The sequence below is a fragment of the Aquila chrysaetos genome, chromosome 3, assembly GCF_900496995.4.
Source record: "Aquila chrysaetos chrysaetos chromosome 3, bAquChr1.4, whole genome shotgun sequence".
NCBI lineage: Eukaryota > Metazoa > Chordata > Aves > Accipitriformes > Accipitridae > Aquila > Aquila chrysaetos.
In genome coordinates this window covers 47058812-47077808 of record NC_044006.1, presented here as the reverse complement: position 1 = coordinate 47077808, position 18997 = coordinate 47058812, and the positions used below count along the sequence as shown (strand labels likewise).

General features: G+C 38.6%; 1 protein-coding gene across 7 annotated transcripts in view; it reads right to left on the bottom strand.

Moving 5' to 3' along the window:
- DGKB (diacylglycerol kinase beta) overlaps window positions 1-13090 on the bottom strand; it is a 368055-nt gene extending 354965 nt beyond the window's left edge. For 5 of the 7 annotated variants that reach the window (XM_041122700.1, XM_030010156.2, XM_030010157.2 and 2 more), the window contains exon 1: window positions 12417-12506. The gene's annotated coding sequence lies outside the window, so the exon portion shown is untranslated. Of the gene's footprint in view, window positions 1-12416; window positions 12507-12841; window positions 12861-13016 lie in introns of those variants that run through there. The other 2 variants (XM_030010154.2, XM_030010155.2) reach the window with 2 other exon arrangements.
- Window positions 13091-18997: the final 5907 nt, after the last annotated feature.

Genomic DNA, 18997 nt, shown 5'->3' with positions numbered 1-18997 from the left:
GTTTTAGGAAATGCAACAGGAATTTTTTCCAAAATGCTATAAAAAACGGGTGGACAACAAAGTGAGTAACTGCGTTGAGCTCACCTTCTGTCGCACGTTTCACTGACTCTAGGAAGAAGCTTACACACATAGATTAACATTTTTAATTTACAAAACTCTTCGATGTATCACTGAATATATATTTCCATGTAGCATAAAAAAAAAATATATATATATATAACTGTAACTAAAATATTCCCTAGATTATATTAGTATGTTTCCGTACCTCTAAGATTCTTACCACCATGGCACCAATGCACAGAAAAACCTATTGTATAATACATAGTTGATTAATAACATACAGCAGAGTAGAGGAACAACAGTGATCAAGAACAAAAGGGCCATATCTGGAGACTGATGACCGAACTACTCATTTTCTAAGAATTAATGTATATATTTTACATATTCCTAGAAAGCAGAGTTGTAGGCACTGTTCCAATATAGCAAGGTCCAGACAAATAGAAAAAAAATTAAAAAAAAGTTCAAGCATATTTTTCTTGTAGTAAAAATCAAAAAAATTTACTTTATATTCACATCTGCACATACATCTTCTTTTATGTGCAAGTCAATTATGAGGAAAATCACCTAAAGATCTGAAGGTTATAAAACTAATTAAATATTAGATCCACACATCATCTTGTTTCAGTTCTCCAAAATGAATGAAGTTATGGCTGCAGCAAGGCATTTCAAAAACACCTCACTACCAATTCGCATGTTACTGACCACACATCACTTAACTGAAGCCTCTCTCAGGGACTACATACCACTACCTGCACAGAAGTGAAATTCCCACATACGTCAGCAGCAGCTCCACACACAGAAGGAAAGTGATTGGCAGTTCGAGAGGCATGACTTTGTCTTGGTCTAAATGCTAATGTAACTCCCTCAGAATATCAGTAGGTTAGAAGCTGCCTGCATATGCTTTCTATGCATCTGCTATGAGGGCCACAATAAAAATATAGCTTAGGGGAGATACAGAAAAAATAAATTTGGTAAGTTTTGCCAAGATACCCACAATATCAGAGGTCACATCTCAAGAGTCAGCATTATGATGCATTGATTTTATACTATACATCATTTTTCCTTCAAAACTTCAAAGTATAGGAAACATTGCTCAGCCTACCTCAGTATTGTCAGAATAAGTGAACTTTAAAAAAAAGTAGTAACTGGAGTCCAACAGCATCAGCCTTCCTCATTTACTATTGCATAATCACCTTTGCAAGTTCAGATCCACAGAATAACACACTGACATTTGATAGTGATCGTTATGCATTAATTTTACTAGCCCGGAACATTGCAGTGGTTATTATTAAATACATATCTAACTGAGCTATAATTGCTTGGATTCCTTGGTAATGTAATTTTTTATACTGTACACCTAACGGGGTGGCACCAGTCTATCTCATTACTTCAGACTACCTATGAAATACTGGACAATATTTCACTTAGATTCATATAACGTGTCACAGAACTGTAACTCCTACTAAAAGGATTATAGAAATGATGTAATGCAAGGCTATATATTATATTATTTATAAGCACTATTATTTACAAACATTATTTATAATGACAAGTAGTGCATACAGAATAATTTATGGGAAATGTATTTTTTTCAATTAAGTGTGATCACCAACTTCACAGAAGTACAGTTCTTGGAAACAGACTCCCAGTGAGAACAGTCACACTTTCAAATAAGAGGTAATATTGTTCCCATCTTCTCCAATACTTAAAATAGCAGACCTTAAAAAAATTGTGAGCATAACCGCTTTGCTTAAGTATCTTCACAGGTGAGCACAGAAGGCATACAAACATAACCAAAGTATTATGTTTTATTCTAAACCAAAATTATCTCAGTATTTTTCCCTCTTTCTTCTTGTAGCATTAATGCTTTAATGTCTTGGTTTTGTATTATAAATCTTAGTTATTTTTTAGAACGCAGGGAAACATTCTGCGGCTTGTGGTAAGGGTATGCAAAATTGATGCTCAGTGAACCCCACCTGAATGAAGCATCTATGACATGGTTTCCTGAAGCTATAAATGACTAGACACAATGGTCCATGTGACCCATTCCAGGTCCATGTTCCCATTGCTATATTAGTCAATTGAAAGAGGATGAATATGGTGATGTTGATTTTTTAAAATAATAGTAATATTGTAATACACAGTCAATTATTTAGTAATAATACATACACACACAGAGTACCACTTACTTACACACTCCACTGCTGTTGGGCATATGATCTAGATAAAAATAACATTTCCGTCAAGTTTTGGACTTCATCCAGAACTAATGTGATCCCAGATAGAGTTAGTCACTTGTTTGGGAACTCCTTCTCTAACTACCACCTCAAAACTTCAATTCCTGTAAGTAATTAAACTGTAATAGATACTTTCTGACAGCTATAAATTTAATCATGTTCCCAACATACAATGAAAGTTTGCTGGCACATTCAGCATGTAGTCAATATAAAACTAGATAGAATATATACATACTTATATACACAGAACCATGTTCTAAATGGACAAAGTCAAGGTATTTATGCATTCTGCAGCAGAAGGTTAACCATTTTATCTTATTATGTATTAGGTTATGATTAGAAGACTAGCACACAGAAAAAAAAAAGCTAAACCATTTTAAAAGATTTTTTAAAACATACTTCTATTTCTAATGATTCTTTAAATGAGTAATTTTACCCAAGAGATGTGATTTATTAGACTGGTATGAAGTTTATCTTTTAATTAAGTTCACTATCTTCTTTTATTCATAAAGAAAAACAATCCATTTCCAATGGATGATCAAGTCATTCTTCTATTTGTTATTATACCCATAACAAGGAAACATTTAAACACAGATACCATACTGTTTTTAAGGACAGATACAGGAAAAGAGTGAGAGAGTTGAAACAGAATTTAGGTATAATACAGGCACTAAATCCCATAATAGCCTGACTTGTCTTTCTCTTGCTTGCTAATGCTGCCCTCCACTTCCCACTGGAATGGTCTCACAAGCCTCAGCTTTGATGAATATAAAGTAGCACATAGAAAAAAAAAAAAAAATCCTACCTGTACACTTAAAGCGATGAGTAGTGAGCTCATCAGTGATGAGTTATCACTGAGAAATGAAATTTTGGAATTATAATCAGAAAACACCAGATCAGTGCTCAGCAGCATTCAAAAAAAAAGTATTCAGAAAGGAACACAAAATAAAACAATTTATTCCATTGTATAGATCCCTGGTACACTTGCATTTTGAATAACATATAGAGGGTTTGTATTTTTCAAACTGATTAGAGTAGAACTGGAGAAAGAGAAGGACAAAAAGATGGAGCAACCTGCCCATAAGGAACAAAAGATTATACTAGAATTCATCTAGCTTCAAAAAGAAGCAATGGGATATGGCAGAAATCTGTAAAATAATAAACGTGTATAGAGTGTCAGAGCCTGCAGTAATGCTCTGGAGATGCTCAGACTATTCTTATATTCTTCCCTTCGTAATCATTGTTAGGAGACAGCATAATAGCCCAGACAGACTTCTAGTCTGATCCAGTAAAACTATCCTTATGCTTCTAAGAAGCGGGATGAAGAATGATCCCATTCACCTGTCCTGCTAATAGTGCCTTGTCTCGATATGGATATGAATAAGCCACAGTGAAGTTTAAGGACCATGTGCAGAATATGACTCCACAGAAATAAAAAGTCCAGACAAAACTGGCTAGTAGTAATGACTTTGCTCTGAAAAAAAGTAAATGCTACAATGGTTACCACGCTCTGTACTGGGTGTGTTCACTTGCCACACGTACAGCACATACTTCCCATAAACGTTGGGGCACACAAACAACAGGTTGTACAGGCAATATGCATAGTTTTAAAAAATAACTACATAATAACTAACACAAAACATCCCTTTAAGTTATAGTTGTGCTTGCAGTCATTTACAGAATCCCACTACGGCTATACTGAGGAATGGAATCTGCATTATCAACTCTTCAGAAGAGCCTATCTACCATACGTACGATTCTTCTCCATGAAAAACTTAACAACAATATTTAAGGTCTTCACATTAGGCTCTTTACATCCATTTTAAGGTATTTAAGGGTATTATTGGGCATTTAAAGTAATAAGACAGAAAGGATAGGCTCACATGAACTGTCTTTCTTTCCCTTCCCTTCTTCAATTCAATTAGGTTAACCAAAAAAAGAAATATTCAGTGAAATTTGTGTTAAATCTGCAGAAATGACAACATTGTTGAAGACAAGGTAAGACTAAGTATTATCTTCCCTCCTACAACACCCACAGGTTGAAGATCATCACCACAGCTATTCTGCCTTCAGGTGCTTGATTTTTTAACAGTTTAAAATCTCTCCAACTTTGTGCTTTTCACAAGGAATTTCTCTTTAAACAGCCTTACTATTTCTTGCATATCCCCAAAACATCTGAACAGATGTAGTAGATACTGCTTTTAAGTGTTCAAGACATTTAGGTTCTATAAAGAAAGTAGACATACAGAGTCTATTTAAAGAGGTTCTGTACAACTCTGTGTTAATGCACCCCTCAAACATAGAATTGGGACTCAGTCAGCCTAAACAGGATGAAAATAAATTTTGATATCAACATGCAATAATGACCTACACATGTGATTCATATTCATATGTTAATATCAAGCATGGTTAACAACGTACATGTTGATATGAAAACACAAGGTTCAGCAAGTACACCTCATATTGGGATACACGTATCAACTTCCCTGGAAAGGAACAGCATTTTATTCCTCCATGGGTTAATAATTTGCTCATAGTTTTTAAAAGAGATGGCACCTGCTCTGCTGAACACATATTTGCATTTCCACAGAATGAGAGCAGTAAACAAGACAAGGGGAGGAGTGCTGAAACTTTTCCTGAATAAATTAAAGATTAATAATCTCCAAGGGGAAAGGATGAAGCATTTGAATCTGAATGAAAACTGCAGAACGTGCCAAGAAATACGTAGAAGAATTGGCAAACTTTTCCTGCTTGTGATGGTCTCCACTGAAAGCTGGCCAGGAATGTAAATAATGCAAGACTAATCAGACCTTGACCTCACAGCAAATCTAAGGAGTTGTACCTTGTCAGGACACATAGAAGATTTAGATCTAATTTTTAGTACAAGTAAACAAAGCAAGAATATCTTTCAGTTCTGTAATCGCTGTCATTATAAATCCATGCTTCACAGTAGTTTATTTTTTATTTGCAAATAATGCTTTCATTTAATTTTATCTTAAGATGGTAGATGAATTAAGGATGAATTACAGAAGTTTTCAAGGTTTCTAGATAATGAAAGCATTACTCCACTCCCACGGCAGTGGTTATGCTTTTAGTTAGGGTCCTGGACTAATCACGCAGAATTCACTATCTTAATACATCATCATGTTAGGATACCGAAAGCATAGTAGGTCATCTCTTCCTTTAGCTAGACAGCATTTTGAGAGTCACTAATGTAGGATCTGAAATGAAAAAGCTTTACTGAGAGACCAGAGTTGATCAGGAATGTGTCCTGAACAGAAATAAGGTCACAGAGAGTATGGTCTAAACCCTGAAGGAGTGCTCTTCAAAAGTAAAAGATCTTTAATATGGTTCATATATTCTTATTACTGTCCTCTACAGCTATCTGCTCATTAAACTACACTGAAATATGATTGAATATGTTACTGTTATTTGTAAAAGTGTATTTATATGATTCTACAAATTCTTCTGTCATTGACAGATGATCTACACCGACCTCCAGCTCATCAGACCTGAATAAGAATGCACAGAAATCCTTACTAGAGACTTGAATTTCCTCTTGTTCAGTAGAGATGCAACTAGATACAAGAACCAGATCATCCATCAAGATCATTTTTCTCAACACCAACAGAGGCATGGAAAAACTCACCATACCGATGCACTGTGTAACACAGGGTAGAAAAATATCTTGATCACTCATACAAGTAACCTCACAAGCTGTTTTTATAGTTTCTGGATGCCTAAATTATTTATAGGAAACAGTCTTTGACAGAATATAAAGCTTTTCTATGAGTCATTATTTTGAATTCACAAAGGCAAAAAAGTTTCATAACTGAATATGGTATTTTACTATGTAAGGAAGACCAAATAACCACTTGTCATTTTAAATTTAAAAAGGAAGCAAATGAATATTCTTATCAAAGTAATCTACTGTGATTAACACCACCTAAGCTTCAAAGCTGGGAGGTTTCCCCAGGATTCCTCCAGCCATTTTATTTTTATGAAGAAACAGTTGTGTCAACAGTGCTAAGCCTAACAAAGGGCAGTACAAAGTTTCATCTCTCTGTTATATGAAAGATTACATTGTTTAGAAGGTTTGAATTCTTTGACATAGAAGTTGTAAGACTGTTCAAGCACAAACCTTTTTGTGAGTGCTTTTAAAGTAAAAAAAAAAAGGCAAAATGACCCACTGCCCCTCCTGAGCAGAAGTCATCGTACTACTATACAATTTTAAATTTGCAACAACATATGAAGATAAACCCAGGCACAGCCATCAAAGTTTTCCCAATTTATAAGACATGTAGAACAAAGTAAAACCAAATTCCTGAGCAAGGCTTCGGGGTTTCAAAGTAAATCTAGAGTTTCAGAAAATTCTATAATTTTATTTTCCATTAAAAAGTGTTACCGGAATATTTTCTACCAATAAGGAATTAAGACAGAGCCTTTTTTGATAAAAGCGTATCATAGCCATTTTTTTAGGACATGAAGAAAAATGGAAATGCTCCAAAGTACTTGTTTATTTAGATACATTTAAAAATAGGTCCTTTGATATTTAACTTCTGGTATGTGGCCCATTCTAAGCAACTACTTTTTTTTAAGACTATTTTACTTCTTGTTTATTTTCAGTAATGCATGGAGAAGATTTGATACATTCTTAGGAGTTCAGTTCTCCCTTACACTTTTGCTTCTAGTTGAGAATATACCCAAGGGTACAATTTATCTCACCCAAAGCTGGATGCCTTAAAATTAGACCTTAAACTGTGAAAGAGTCATCCCACCCAGGCACCCTTTATAATGCATTGAAAGACCTGGATACATTCGGAATGTACTTCAACTGACCTATATAGGATGCTGATCTTAAAATTAAAATTTCCCCCAGCAGGTGCTTTTGTGTTTCCATTAGCAATAATAGGAAAGACAGAAGGTAACCAGATGGTATTTACATACTGAATATAGGACAGATTAGTCCCATTTATGTATATTTTGAACATTATCAAAATTTTTAACTCTAAATGATGACTAAATTATCAAAATATGAGGAAATAACCAAAGTAAAAAACTTGAGAAAAAAATTCTGGGAGTACAAGGAAGCAGAATCCTGGCTATATTAAAGAGCTTCATCCAAGTTCTACATTTCTAATCCTAAAACATTTTTGCAGAATTCACTAGCTTAAATTCTCTTAAACTTCAGAAAATTATTTTCTTTGAAGACTAACCTTGGGAAAAAAAAGGAAAATAATAACAGTAACCATTAAATTCCCCTTTGCATGCTTAATTATTCCTGTCTGTAATCACACATTCAGCTGGTTTAATCTATTTCAAGATCAAATTTTTTTGGCTATTAATTCTGTTACCTCCCTTTTTTAATTTTTTTTCTTTCTTTTTTCCTTCCTCCCTTCTTAAAAACATCTTTCTGGACTTATCCTAATATTAGCTCCCATTCAGTTGATGAATACAACCATTCATGCAGGAAACATGAGAAAATCCACCATTAAAGAGGCAAAAGATTCCAGAGGAAAAAAACCAGCAGACTCTTGATTCTTGGGATGCAGTGGTTCATAGAGCTTATGCCTAGGCCATAGCTTGTATGTACCAGATTTAGAAGATACCACTTCTTTTCCTTTCAGAAGACAAGACAGGAAAGCCTGCTGATTTTACATCATCCACAATTCTTTCCTGGTCCGATACAGCTGCCTTAGTATTTTCCAATTCTATCTTTTGCTTAAATTTAGCTTGTCAACCATTTAGGACCACAAACATACGAATATGTAACTGCATGAAAAAGCCACATGTACTTCAACAGTGTTCAGGACTGATTTCAGATAATTTCCAAACTTGAATCAGTGTAAGCATCAGAAGTATCCACCTGGAGACACAATTAGACCAAACAGAATAAACCTGACTAGTTGCTTTTCCTTTACACAACATATTTCACAAGACAAAGGAAAAAAAGGATCAAGTTTCTGTTATCTGTCTGTGTTCTCCACGTTCCCTGAATAAACCACCACAATACCATACATTGGAATTCTTCATAATGTCAAGACAATCCAAAAGGGAAGCAAAGTACTATTCCACAGCAGAAGTCTCACAGAGTTCGATGCACACAGTGCAACATATGACTTCTGTGAAAACTTCATTATGCATCTGTCGGGATTCCTCCTACTGTAAGAACTAGAGAGTCAACTGCTAATTACTACTACTGCGCACTAGACATCCCATTGAACATCTAATGAAAAAAATCACAACAATTTCAAACCAAGTAATCAAAATGTGGCCGAAAATCAAACTAAAAAAAAAAAAAAAAAGAAAAAAAGAAATTATGGCATTTGCATTAACTAAAGATTTCTATCAGCATATATAAAAGGTCCATTCTTGAAAATTAAAATCATTAACAAACAAGAAAGAAGTATCTAGAGGTCATTCTATTCATTGCTATAGTAAACAACAAACAATCTAAAAATAAAAAGTTAATCTGTCCCAGCAATTAGAAGTCCAATTAGTAACACTGAATTGTTACACTGAAACGTGTTTGCAAGTTTGCTTTTCTTTCTTTTATTTTTTGGGGTTTTTTTAATAGTTTACGGCAGCACAATAGTGTCAGAGTTGTACATTTACATTCCAAACTGGTATTAAGAGGTTGGACAAGAAATAATTAAACAGCCTCCAAATACTTACATTTGTTAAGCTTTTAAACTTGTGGCAAACCAGCTAAACAAGACTATATCCCCTCAGGGCTAAACTTCTGCAAACGTTATTCAGAGAAATCTTCTGTTTTCTTCAGAAACAATTAAAAAAGGAAAATGTGTTCTAGATTGCGTAAAGCTGTTCTACTGGGTGTTTGGGGACAGTTACTCATCCCGATTTCAAATAAATAAATAAATAAAAATTTACTTCTCAACTTCCTAAATTGGCCTAAATCCCTTACCTGCATCGGGTCATTTGTATCCATAGTAAGAGCATCATTAGCGTAATGAAAACTAGGTCAGGCTGACAAACTGATGATAACAGTTTCAAAGCCCAAATTTATAACTTTTTCCACTCTTACAGACAAGGTATCAAAAATAACTACAAACATCTAATTCTTTTCAGCGAGACCCAGCGTATCACTTCTTAAGCTTTCCTCCAGTTCTGTGAATTTGCTGGTTCAGCTATAAAGCTAGTCCCCAAAGAGAAAAGTATTAATAAAATACTCTTACGAAAAACTGCAATTATGGACAAATAATTGTCCTAAGTCTACTATTACTGTTACTAATTATTTTGTAAGTGCTGCAGGAAACAATGGACAAGAGCTCTCTGGCTGAAGAAACTCACAACTGAAGGTCAACAGATTCTTTATGGGGAATTCTTCTCACAGAATTTTTTTTAACCTTTTATATCATCTCGTATTGATTAAACTGGCTGTGAAATGCTAGAATTCCTACAGAATAAGGCTTAGAACTCATTCTGCACAGGTATAAAAAAAAATTGTGAATGATATCCGGAGCAAGGCCCGGTACATTTTATTGATTTATTTTTTGTTTGAGACAGTAGCGCAAACCTCAGTTGGCAACTCCTGAAATAGGTTGCAGACTTTACATGATAGCAACAAGAAGTAGGGAGCTGGAATCCAAAACCAATGATATCAGGAGGTCAGCATCCTGTTCTTCAACAGCATTGCACTCTGTTGATGTCTCCCAGATTTTACATCATAACTTTAAAATTAACACAGAAGTCTTTCCCAAGTACCTTCTCCTTCCCAGGTGAAGTCTAGCTGAAATTCTTTTGCTCCTGCACACCAAACTACAAAACAAGACCTGCTCTGTTTTCCTCTCCCTTATGATTGTTGTCACTCTTTCATAATTCTAGATACAGATGGGAACATTTCGTCACATGCTTTTCACAATGGTCCGCAACTCTCACCATGACAAAAGATGAGAACATACACTATGAATACAGAAATCATCACATAAAGTATTCTTTACAACTAAGTTAACTTTAACCAAGGAAACATCAGAAATAATTGAGGCGTTAAAAGACTTGTTAAAATTGTGTGCAGGAGGCGTAAATTATCAATGACCTAATCCATAACACGGATTCTAAGGTCATAACAGTTCAAAGAGAATGAAACATTATATATCATCTATCCATGCTGTTAATATTTATTAATAATAAAACGTAACTTCAACCCATTATCTTTCATTCTCTAGGTGCCATTCACAAGCACAAAGCAAAATAAGTCCAGTCCAGCCAACTGACTTTGAAGTTTTCCAGTGTTGACCTATTACTACCTTTACTCCCAAGTGTATTTACACTCTGCTTTATCAAAATGCTGCTCTAGCAGGTTTCCTACAACCCTCTTATCACTCTTCATACCTGTTCCAGTGATTTCATTCCATTGGCAAGAGGTACCTAGACCTGTCCCATAAAGTGTCACCTGAATGCCATTTTGTTCCAGAGCAGAAATGGTGCAGAATCTCCTCATAAATAAAAAACTGATGCCTAGTGCTCGTCAAAACAGATACTAACTTTGTTACTTTCAAACTGCATAAACTCTTCAGAAGTAACTTACCTGTTCATTTTTGCACTGCTACTGAGCACTGTTCTTTGAATGTTTTATTTTGAGACACCTATAGGTGTTTGCAAAAGATGACTTCAGTTTGTAAGTAACAGTTCATACATATTTCTTCTTCCTAAACAAACATAAGAAAGTGTAGTTTTTCCTAAACCTGCTTAAGAGCAGCAACTTCTGTTGTTTGCAGGCACCTAAATTAGATTAACGGATTTGGGCCCCAAATATTTCAAATTCATAGCATAAAATATTTCACTCCATGCACATTTCAGACTGTTCAGTAATTGTTTCAGGACTTCCGTGACATGATAAACAACAAAGTCCTTCCACCTTGACAAATGAACAAGGGACGACATAAGCCCCAGAAGGAAAGCATTGCTTTGTGATGCCCCATGTTTCTTGATGATTGTTTTCATTCTGTACCAGACAGGCATTTCAGGCTCTGAGCAATACTAGATTATCACTTTGGGGAGAAACAAAGAACTTCTTTCCTGTCATTTTATTCATAAAGCATAGCACAAGTTCCATCATTTGGTAATACGTATTTGTTTCTTGGTATGGATTTTTTTTTAATGTGTAATGACATTTTAATATATGTGGCAGTGCAAAGAACAAAAACTATTTACTTTGCTACATTAGGTCATTTGACCTAAACAGGAGTAGAAGAAATGTTTAGTGACTCAAGGAAAAAAAAAAAAAAAAAAGAAAGAAAAAAAAAAAAGACTATTTCTTCTGCAAAAATTACTGTTTTTTTCCCATCCTGTTGCATTCCCTTTCTTATTTTATGATACAGATTTTAAAAGCTTATTCCACCTGCTTTCTAACGTTACAACAACCAGATAAAACCACTTTTGAAAATTAATAAAGTTTTCACAAAATTTGTAGAAAAGCAGTCAAATAGAAAGAAGAATTAACTGAAGACCCTATAATCTGCTTGTTTAGCTAGGGGAAAAAAAATAGTTATGATACAGTAATCTTCTGAGAAAACCCTTCATCCATTTCAAAAAAACGGATACTCACAACGCACTCCCGACAAATAAAAATCTCTTCAACATAATGAATCAGACCAACACTGGACCACACAAAACAAGAATAAGCTGTATCTAGACTGACTTCAGACATCCGAAAGTTTTGTCAATTAGTACAGGATTTTTAATTCTTCCTTGAAAAGACCCTTAGACAGGCAGTCTGTCACATCAACACTCAAAGTTTCAGCAGACCCACCTCTAAAGCGTAAGTTTGCAGTTGCACCTTTTGTTTCCTGCACTCACGATGCTCGCACCCACAGTGCATGCTTCAGCAATTCACCGGTCTGAACCCAGCTATCAACGAAAGCCCGTTCAGCATCAGGACATCGACTGGGGTTGAGCAAAGTGATGTAGGTCAAGGAGGCGAACCGGCATTAACTAGAAACCAAAGCCGCGAGTCGTGACAAATTCAATACAGCACGGTTAGCTGCAACTTTCCTCCTAGCCCCTCCGCTGCGTCCATACACGCACCCGCACATACACGGCCCCCCCCCAGTTCCGCGACTGCAACCAGTTCAGCCTCCCAGCGACTCGCGAACTTACTGCAGTGCGATGCAGGAGGAGGAAACACACGGCCCTGGGATGCGAGAGAGCCCGGCGCCCTGGGCAGCCGCGGGAACCGGCCATCCAGCCGGGCGACCGCCAGCGACGGCGCCACCGCCGCCAGCCCCCCCCCGCGCCGCCGCCGGCTGCCGCACCCCAGCCCGCCCGGCCCCGCGGGGCCGCCACCGCCGCCCTCCGCGGCGCAGCGCGGACCCCGGCAGCCGCCCTCCTCCCGGGAACACGCAGCCACCGCCGGGCCGCGCGGTTTTAAGCGGCTGTGCGCCAGCACATCTCCCACCCCCTTTCTGGCCGGGCGGCAGGGGGGAGGGGACAGGCGACACACACACACACACACACAGAGACACAGACACGCACAGGCACACTCCCGCACGCAGCCCCTCCCGCCCCCGGCGCAGCTGCGGTACCTGTTGTCCGGCGGCTGCATCCCCCGGGCGCCGCCCGCCGACTCCGCGGCCCCGCGCCCGCTCCGCGCCCGAGCGGCGGTGCGGCAAGAGCCGCGCACCGCTCCGCTCCCCCTTCTCCACCCGCCCCCCGGCGCCCAGAAACGCTGCCCTGCGCCCGCCCCCGCGCAACACTTACCCAAAGTTTAGCGGCTCTCCCCGGCGGCGGTGGCCGCGCCGGGCCGCCAGTCGCCCTCCCGCCCGCTACGAGGCAGCGGGGCTGTAACAGCGGCCGCGCCCGCGCAGCCGCGGGGGCGCGGAGGGCCTGAGCGCGGCCCGCCCTGCGCACCTGCGCGGCGCCTGCCCTCGCCTACCTGCCGCCCGGGGCTGAGCGGGCGGCAGCGGGAGGTGGTCGCGGAGCGGCTCCCACGCAGGTGCGCGGGCGCTGCGCCGCCGGGCTCCGCGGCTCACGGGTGCCGGGGGAGGCTGCTCCCCCGCCGCCGCGGCTCCGGCCGGTCCGCGACCGCCGCTGTCCCCCGGCGAGGCCGGCCCGGTGAGCGGCTCCGCGTCCAGGAGCCGCTTCAGCAGCTGCCAGCCGTGCCCGGCTCGGCAGCCTCCATTTGGCCGTCCCTGCTGGGGGACCTTCACGAGTCTTACGGCACGAAACGCTGCCCTGTGCCCCCCGCCCCCCGCTTTCCTCCAGCACGTGTTTGGGAATCTCTCTGAAGGTAGCAACAACGAAGCTAGGGCCCGTGAGAATTTGCAGATCTACTCGGAAAAGAAAGAAGAGGGAACAAAGTAGCAATGGCCTGAAAATTCGTGTCTTTATGTCGGTGCCTCCCGCTTACCAAGACACAGAACGAGGCAGCCGGTCAAACTTTCACTGACAGGTTGCCAGTGTGTTTGATGGCAATTTGGCTTGACCAAAAGAAATTCCCCTGAAACGCTGGCAGATTTCTAAGCAGTACAAACGCTGCCAAACTTCCATCTTCACCGAGTCTTGGGTGCCATTCCCAGGTTGGCCTCAGAACATCAGCTGGGAACCTCACGGTTTGGTTAACTATAGCCACCATTAATTCCCATCTGAAGTCACTTTGTTGCTATATGGCACTAAAAAGACTTCAGCTTTGAAGGGTGTTTCAGGCAATCTAGATTAAATTTAGCATACTGCTAATAATTTTATATAATAATAAAACCACAGAAGTATGAAAATACAAAACGTTTTACCAAGAGTTTTTTCTTCACTTTGTAACTGCATCCGTTCTTCCTTTCTGAAATCTGCATTTAAAGGGTTTAATTTTTACATAACTCACAAGTGCTAGAAATTGTTGGAATCGTCTTTATTTTAGTAACCATGTAAAATCTTGCTAGCCCGATTTTGTTTATAAAGATTTTTGGTTTCTTAAAGGTGAATTCCTTAATTCACCCAGCGCACTGTAAGGGGTTTCCTCAGACTATATGGCATCTACTGTCTGTAAATTAGCTTCTACTCAACACGGTAAAAGACATTTAACTCTTTTGAATAAGCGCATTTCCAAAACTCATTAACACTCCAGCTTTTTGTTTAACAAAAGAGTTTGAGTATTTAGATGAACTTCAAGTGTACAAGTAAAATATATTTTTATGCTATATAATGCAATAAATACATACTTCTACCATACACTAAGTGATATAAAGTCATTCACAACTAAAATTTCAGTGTGATATAGTTTTGATGATCCTTAATAAGCTCTTGATCTATTAAAAAAATCCATTCATCTCTCTTTGTATGCACACAAAACCAAAAGAAACAAAAATTTTCCTATAACTTTGGAAAAATGTGTTCTAGAGGCGTAGTATCACACACATTAGCCTGTAAATTCAGATCCAGTAGTGAACCTTATGAATATCTTTCCAAATGGCAGCTTTGTAGTAGCACATGCTTGGCTTTAGTCTCCCATGTTTAATACACTGCTTTCCTTTCAAAACACTGATTTCAAGAGATTCTTTTCCTCCCAGGGAAAGAATTCAGTCCCAGTATATTTGAGCCTCAAGTTTCTAAATATGGATCAAAAAACACTGAAGTACAGTGAGTAGTTACTTAATTGTGATAAATCATTCCAGGACAACACAAAAATTTTATAGGCCTTCCAATAAAAAGTTTGTTCTAGTGGTTTGGGGGAGGAGGGCCTGGTATTGAATGACCATATTGCCTTAAAAATTGGTTTCAAGCACTCTCAGTTACAAAAGGTCGTATTAAAGTGAAAATTGCTAGGTAAAATTATGTTCACAATTACAACCATTTTTTAATGCTGTGCATAACTTCCGTATACTCACTTAAGCTGGGCCTTTACTATTCTTTGCTGCTGCATACCGGAACAGTGTCCAACTACAGTTCCTATTGAAATGGAAAAGGTTCAGCAAGTTCATGTGCAGTGTGGAATGACAACTCCATTGACATTTGGAGCATTAAAAACCCAAAGTTACATTTGGAGGTCTTGTGACACAAGTAGGAAAATTAACCCCTTCATTAAACATTTGATTTGCCTTAGAAAAGCAGCAACCCTTACACAGGCCAAAGCCAACTCAGTACAGCTGAGCTGTGAAAGATCAATGTAAAAGATGTCAAACTAAACATTAAGATTTTTTTGTTTGCACTGGAAAATACTTGGGGAGATTGCTAGCCACATGTCTAGCTTTAGAAACATGGCTGTAGTATGTGCAGTTTTGAGACTAGGTCAAAGATGGGGGGATGGATGTATTATGGCTGATGGCTAAGAGCTTCCTCAGCGTAGAGCTCAGTGGCAGTGTCTGGGAGTAGCACATTCATGTAAGCAGCTTTGTTCTGGTTTCAATCCAAAGCTGCATCCTGTTCCAGAAGCAGGATGCTGCCCCTACTGTATATGCTTCTGTCCTCTCCTCCTTTAATCAAGCTCTCGCCATAAGCAGATTAAAATATGCAGAAAGTTTGTCTCTTAAGAGCTCACTCCCTCACAGTGAAAAAAATAACAGATGTCTAGAATCTACAGCCAGAATTTTAAATATTAAATTTGTTATATTGTATCCTTAGATCTCTGTTTGGGTATTTAAATAAATTGTGTTGCTAAGTATGACTTTAGGTTGCTCATTTAATAAGACTTTATTATGAACTCAGGGCCCTAAGTTTTTATATGATTCATGTTAAAAAAAAAAAGCACCAAACTCAAGAATCTTAACAGCGAAACCAATTCTCAGTCTCCAGTATTTTTTATTTGCTATTGAGAAGTTGCAACAAAATCAGTCATCTGCAGTTATTGCATACTAGTACTTTTGGGAGAAACAGGGTTCAGTCTTACAAATCTGACTTCAGCGGCCACATGACTGTACAAAGTCACAGGTGCAAACTAGTCTAACTCCGTGTGAATTCAGCTGAGATAACAGCAAGCTATATATATAGAAAATCTGTTTCAGAATATATGGTTATCAGAAGCAAATATAGTTCATCAAATTTGTTAAAGAAAAAAAGAATCTTCTCAATTCATTTAGCTTAGGCGATTCTTGCACTTTATGAAGGTTTTTGAGAAGGAAACGGAATATAGTGAAAAAACATCTTTCACACCGTAATTCTATACTTTGTGTATTTTCATCAGGAAATGTCAATAGACAGTAGGACTATACTGCTCCCTCCCAGAAATAGCAAATACACAGGCAATTAGTAATAGGTATCCAAAGAGGAATCAAACCATTTTTGTCAGAAATAAGATCTTTCATAGATCATGCTTACATGACTTTACATTAATGATTTTAGTGATAAGGATATATCATAGAATAGTGTGTCCAGTACACTTGATACATAGAGTAGCATAGATATTTGCACAGTTCAAGAGGGAAAAAAATCTTGTGAAATACCCAGAGGCATTTGCAACCACTCACGTTACTGATATTCAATATATATATATATATATAAATCAATGGTAGCTAAAGAAAAATATGCAACAGAGAAATATTTGTACTTGAGAAAATCAAGGACTGTTGGCAAACCAGAGGAAATTACATTAATCAGCTGAACTATTGTTTGTGAGCTTGTTACCCAGTATACCAGGTATTCTAACCAAATCTTTAGCTGTTCTTTAATTAACGCAATCAAGATATAATACTGAAGGCATTTAAATTCGCATCTGTTGGATTAACACTGACATACAGGTATATTTGCTTGATTACCTAACTGCTACAGACCAGTCAGTCTCACTTCTGCCCCTGGGAGAATCCTGGGGTAAGTCCTCTTGGAATGCATTGTGAGGCACATGAAGAAGAACAGGGTGTGTGGGAACAATCAACATGAATTTACTAAGGGTAACTCTAGCCTGATCAATCTGACTGTCCTCAGCGATGAACTGACTGAACATATGGATGAAAGGAGAACAGTGGATGGTACTTATACAGGCTTTTGCAAGGTTTTCTAACACTTTCTCTCACAACATTCTTCTGTCCAAGTTGGGACATTACAGACTGGATGAGTGGAAACTAGATGTGTAAGTAACTGGTTGGACAGCTAGGCTCAGAGGGGTAGTGGTTAATGGGCTGTACTCTATCTAGATGCCGATAGCAAGTGGCATTACCCTTAGGTAATTAGGGATCTATCCTTACATCTTTATCAGTGACCTGGACGACACAAAGGAGTACATGTTCTTGAAGTCTGCAGATGAGACACAAAAACTGGGAGGACTAATTGACATGCTTAAGGGCAGGACTGCCATCCTCAGGGACCTAGACATGCTGGAGGAATGGGCTGACAGGAATCTTACAAAATTTGACATGAACAAATGCAAAGCCCTGCACGAGGGAAGAAAAAACCCTGCAGTGATGGGGCCAGGCTGGGCACTGCCTGGCTGGAGAGCAACTCTGTTGAAAAAGCCCTGGGGCTTTTGGCAGACAGCAAGCTGAGCGTGATTGTGCAGTGAGACCTGGCAGCAAAGCAAGCCAACACCGTCCTGGGCTGTATGAACAGGAGCACAGCCAGTAGCTCAAAGGGTGTTATTACCCCCCTATAATGAGTATTTTATAGATCACACCTTGAATGCTGGATCATATGATAATTCTGGCTGAAAAGGCTCTCAGGACATCTTTAGTAAGTATCAAATATGAGACCACACCAGACCAAGGGGCTTTATTCAGCTGGATCCCGAAACCCTCAAAGGACAGACACAGCATAGCCTCTGTGGGCAGCCGGATCCAGTGCTGGGCTGTCCTCATGGTGAAGAAGTTTTTCCTTATATCCAGTCTGAACCTCTCATTTCAACTTATGCCCATAACCTCTTGCCTTCCCACCACACATAACTATGAAGAGCATGTCTCTGCCTTCTTGATAGACTCCTCATGGGTATTGGCAGGCTACTGTTAGGTGTTCTCAGAGGTTTCCCTTTGCCAGGCTGGACAAGCCTAGATGAGCCAGTGATTATGTACATTGTCGTATGAGTATAGCAATGCTTGAATTGCTAATGGATTTGTCTGTACTCTGGTTTTATAATATTATCTCCAGTACTTTAAGGGAAAGAATGACGAGTATAAAAGAAGCAAAGACAAATGCAGTATAGTAGAATACCTTTCAGTGAATTTAAAACTATTTTTTCTTTACAACTTACTCTCATCTTTACCTTCCGTCTACATACGCAGTTTTTTCCCCTCTATTGTTCCTATTTCAAAGATGGACCTCAGACAAACCATCTTAACTCAGTGGGAAGATTTTCAGAGATATCAGCAGGCAGTGGGTTGACAAGTTAATAAAATCTACATGAAAGGTACCATTGGTTTCAGCTGGATGCAGGAATGAGCCCTTAGTCATACTAAATGAGAAATGTTTGTTCAGTCTGAAAAGACACTATTTAGTTAAAGATTACCTAAGAAGCAGATGTCTGATAGCTCACTCATTCTGAAACTGTAATATAAAGACTACTAAGCTCTATACACATTCTTTAGTACTCAACTGGGGCAGGAGGTAAGGGGCAGGATGCATTTACCGTATATTTCTTGATGTAGCATTGTAACAGTAACGTGCATAAGTTTTTCACTACTTTTCACTATATATGTATGCAGGATATAAAAAAGAAGCATATGGCTAGCAGACATTAAAAAAAGAGATATATTTATATAAAATATCTCAAATATGGCTTCATATTTTAGAAGATGGTTTTACTACATTAATTACCATCTGTATGTTTACTG